A 5,269-nucleotide genomic window follows, 5' to 3' on the forward strand; every position below is an offset into this window, starting at 1 on the left:
TTGAAACTCATCCATAAATAGTACTTCCTCTAGCTCATAATTTAAAACGATTGCAAACCTTGGTAGCTAACTCCATTTGACTCCTGTCACAATTCTGATCGTCCTTTCATACTTAACACTAGGTATGCACTTACTGTCATTCTCATATCAGGAAATTGGGTATGAATTGGTGCCTACCAAACTCTCAAATAACTAGGTCTCCTTGACTCAGTTTCTGTTCCTTATATAACCTTCTAGAACCAAAAGCACAAGCTAAACTTGAAAAGAAAGAAAATATCCTCTTATATTCAACTACACCCGATTGTCATATTATAACGTTTCACCTAAGTTTCTTGGTCTTTCTCTCCAAATTTCATCATCTCCTAGCACAATTATGCTCTACTTATAAGGTATCATCTGCATGAACCCTTTACCGTACCATTTTCCTTCTTGACATAATATTTTATAATTTATTAACTTTACTTATACTCGACCTATGATTCATATCTATCATCATTTTTATTGTGCCCTTAACTTTTGTTGATTCCTGAAAGATTTCTCTCACTAATAAATTCTTCCAACACTAATTCCACCCTTATCTAGGGTCATTAATTTGATCCTTGAACTTTCTAGTGATTTATAACCATCCAGACTTGTCACTTTTCGTTCTACCCCTACTATTGTCCTGTCGTTATTGCTTCACTACAAAGTGATTCTGTTGATCACACTAAAAATGTTTGCCTGACATTCATAACGAACCTCTAACTACCTTCTCACTATCTCAAAAGTCTAACCTAAAACCTATGTGTCATTATCTATCATTCTTTTCCTCTCATCATACCTATTTGATTCCTTAGACTGACTTTTATTCAACTTACTGCTTACTAACTTCTCTTTCTCTACCTATTTAGGTAGTCCGCAATACCATCGCACACCTTCTAACATTTACTCGTTATTATTGTATTCCATACCTCCATCACTTTTCTCACTAATGTGGTCCCATTTTGGGTTTTCCATCCTTGTCATTCTCCTTGCCAAGAATAACACTTAGCCTATCCTATATCTTAACTTTGTTCCTTTTATTATGCGCTCTTTAGGTTGTCCTTTCATTTATTTCCTTTGTCTTACCCAAAATAGAACTTGACTATTCTATCCCTGGTTCCATTCTTCTTCCTAACATAATAGCTGTACTTGCTAACTATATCTTTCAGAGTCTCTATCGCGTTATCATATGTCCGTGCTACTCAGATTTGGTCCTTTGACCACTCTAGCTAGTACTTCCACTAGCTAGTACTTCCACTAGCATTTAGATTATATTGCATCTGCAATCAATTGCCCAAACTTTCATTCTGCACTTTCTTTATCCATTGGCCTTCTGTGATTTATCTTCGCTAATTTATTACTCTTAACACTATTATAATTAGATTATACTATTGTTTTGAATAATTTGAAATTAGAAAGGAACTCAGCAAATCACAGTCATACTTTTATTGTATGATCTCTATTCTTATCCTTTAGCTTACATAATACCCTTACTACCTCGAGAACTGATTCTGCAGTAATTTTATTTATTATTATTTTTATTATTATTATTATTATTATTTTCCATGTTTACTCAATTCCAAAACTTAAGATTTCGGGCACCCAAACCCGTCATCCAATTCAAAGGATTTACATCCATCGTGATCTGATTATATATGATTCCTATAATGGAACTTGTATCCTCTCCAGGATACCCGAGCCAACTACTCTCTACCACACTCTACAGTCCCATCTGGGACACTATTCCATAAGTCATCATTATCAGTAATAACCTTCGATCCATTCTGAAAAGATAGGACTATATCCTAACTTGCTGCAACAAAGGTACTACATCTACCACCTTGCCAGAACCATGTCAAGTTAATGACTCTTTTATCATATCATAGATCTATAAATCATCAATTCATAGTTTCGACCTTCTCTAGGTAGTAGAGTTGTACTTTATTCCATACTGATACACACAAGGTATACTATTCTCACTAAGCTCTAAGCAAAATGTTTGTCATACTGCAAAAACCATCCAAAATTCCATACCGAAGACTAGATGGTCTCACTCTATAGGTGTCACCTTTACTTTGCAACTCTTACTGTAACTCTAGCTCATGCTAGGATAACTGAGTCACTGACTCTAGTTACCACCCAATTGTGACCTTCGATATTCTAGCTCTAAATCCCTAACCAGGAGTTCCCAACTCCTTTGCAGATATAGAACTCGCTCGCATTATCAGACCAAAACAGACCGCTGCAACATCCTCATCATAAGCACTACAGGGAAGTACGCAGCTCTACACAATAATCTCATGTCGGTACTGTAATCTGCAGCTTACAGAGCAGACATCGAGAACATTGTATAGTTACTACAATACGTCCTGACCGACTAGGTCTCCTAATTTCTTATCTCTCTTGAATCTTCTATTATCATAAACTTATTCTGGGTCACCCATCGATGACCGCCAATGTATCCTCATCTTTATCTAGGGCAACTGTACTTTCAAGACTCACTTTTATGTACTCGTGCCTTGCACGAAATAGGCACACCATTTAAACCCATACAGACAGAAACATAGCATTTCTTGGAGTACGTATCCTCATGAGGGACCTCACATGTCTACTAACTCTATTTCACATTTCTATGTACTCCACAAAAATCAAGACACTAATTGAGGCACTTTTATATTTCCCGAGGTATAACGCAGAATCTAGAAACAAAGAATTACAGAAAAAGACGAAACAGAATCCTATACTCCGCATGTAACTCCTAGTAGACTCTTCCCAACACTTAGATGATTTTTCCCTATGAATCTAGAGCCTAAGCTCTGATACCAACTTTGTCACGACCCAACCTATGGGCCGGACCGACACTAGGACCTGGGCCAGCTTAAAGCCCCCGAGGCCCGTAGTAAGCCTAACTATTCCTCAAATCCATAACCAGGCCCACAATTTAGGCCCAATATGCATATAAAATAATTTAAATCAAACTGTTATAATTTCATTTCGAGCCAACTTAGCCCAGAAATTTTTAGAAACTAAAATCGTGAGCCCACCAACCTCAAGTACCTCCTTTACAAACTGTTTAAATACCATACAAATCTTCATTTATTAATCTTAAAAATTTAAGTTAACACAACCTCTACCAAGGTCCACACTATTTCTAACACATGCGGAGTTCTAGATTTTTAATTTAGAAAAGATAGTAAAACAATTAAATAATTGACGTTAAACCTGCGAGGAAGAAAACAGGTTGCTCTGTAAAATAACTCCTCCTGTGGCCTGGAAAAATTTTTGAACAGGAGTGAGCATTCGACTCAGAGAGTAAAATATCAATTTTAACCATAATCTCTATAACTATCTAGAACTAATGCACCCTGTAGAGTGAAATGCAACATCAACAACATTTTCACATCATAACATCAAAAAGGTAATTTGGAGCACTCACACACCCTGTAGTATCAATCATAATATATGGGAGCTGATCCCCTACACAGCTCTCTTAAATCCAACCTGGTGCCAGCGAATTACTCAAGCTCGGACTTCCACTTAATAACCAAATCGAGGGTCCCAGCGAATTACTCAAGCCGTGACTACCCCTCGAAGGATCGGGTCCCAGCGAATTACTCAAGCCGTGGATCGCCTGGCCCTATCCATAGTCCACACCACATCACACGCACGCCAACGCACGCACACTGCTCCAAATTACCACAACAACAACCATGGCACATCAACAGTTATGAATGCAACATAAATCGTGCCTAGAGTTTAACTACATAAATATATGCATATAAGTGATGCATGGGCATGCTGAACATATAATAATATCGAAATTACAATTAAAATTAATATTCTACTCACAAACTTGATGACAAATTACTGTGGCGGCTGGGCGGAGGAAGAAGGCTGTCCCGGCTCACCTGACAATTACATTACATCTATTTAATAAATTTGACTCAATACAAACAAAGAAAAAGATCAAGTACATCCTAAGTCGCGCAAAATCCAGAGTCTCCCTATACCTAGGACCTACCCAACTCGCAAAAGGGCAAAAACGCACTTCTATATTCACAATCCATATATCAGCTCAATCATATCACACAGCCTCCCGCCCATCAAATCAATCATCCATCACAATACGCAAAATTTCAATTTAGTCCTTATTATTGATCATTTTTGCAAAAACTGCCCAAACAAGCTCTAAAAATTCTAAAATTTTGCCCCGCGGTCCTTAATAATATTATAAGGCTATTGCAAAATGAATTGTAATTTTCTAATCACCCATGAATATTTTATTCAAGAATTTTACTCGATTCCATAAGTTTCCAACAGCTAACATATTCCTAATTCAACCCAATTAAATATTCACATATTTAAACCTCCATCCTCAAGCTTCAACCAATTATATAAAATTTAATTATCTTAATTTCAATTAATCTTATATGCCCACATGCTAAAAATATAACTAAAATCCATCCATATTTCTCAAAAATATTCTACGATCACCCAAAAATTCAACTAACACCATAGAATATCTCCAAATAATTTTACTTTCATCATATATTTTTCTTAGAATTTTTATACAATTTTTCCTGCTTAAGAAACACCGTATTTATGCTCCATGCATGCAGAAATAATAAAAATTGTCTTACCCGAAGTTTATCTGTGTCTCAAAAATTCCAAAAATTTATGAGGAAGCTTCTGGAAGTTGAACCATCTCCATAGCTCACCGGGCCACCACCGGCACCACCGGCGACATTTGCCGAATCTGATCATACCACCATGTTCCTCTCCTCTTCCTCAGTCCATATGTGGTCTTGGATCGTCGATCCAACGGTCGGATCGTCGTAGATCTGACGAAAAAGCTTGAAAAACCCGAAACTTCTCTCCTCCATATCTCACTCATCCGACCTCCATTTGCTTCAAAATTGGTGTCAAAAGAAAGCTCTCGGAACAAGCTTTCCAACGCCACCGGAATCGCCTCGATCGGACGTCGGATGAAGCCGGAATCGCGCCGGAAAGCCGCCCATCGCGGCGCGTTTTCTCTCTCCTCTCCCTCTCTTGCCGCCGTTTCTGGTGGTCCTGGTGGTCGCCGGAGGGTCGCCGGCCGGTCACCGGAGAAAGGAAGAAGAAGAAGAGAGGGAAGGAAAGGGAGACAAGAGAAATGGGGGGGGGGGGGGGAAGTTCCTCCTCCCGTTTTTGAATTTTTTTTTTTTTTTTTTTTTTTTCAGGGTTGTTACATTTATATTTAAAATTAATA

The 5,269-nt window shown here is 37.9% G+C and overlaps 1 long non-coding RNA gene across 1 annotated transcript; it reads right to left on the minus strand.

Annotated features, from left to right (window-relative positions):
• Positions 1-3,093: 3,093 nt before the first annotated feature.
• Positions 3,094-5,029, minus strand: LOC131182222 (uncharacterized). Its single transcript, XR_009150496.1, has 3 exons — positions 4,662-5,029; positions 3,871-3,929; positions 3,094-3,291 (listed from the first exon to the last, which is right to left on the minus strand). It is a non-coding gene; the product is annotated as an uncharacterized LOC131182222 (long non-coding RNA).
• Between the last annotated feature and the right edge of the window lie 240 nt (positions 5,030-5,269).

Source organism: Hevea brasiliensis, chromosome 1 (assembly GCF_030052815.1).
Source record: "Hevea brasiliensis isolate MT/VB/25A 57/8 chromosome 1, ASM3005281v1, whole genome shotgun sequence".
NCBI lineage: Eukaryota > Viridiplantae > Streptophyta > Magnoliopsida > Malpighiales > Euphorbiaceae > Hevea > Hevea brasiliensis.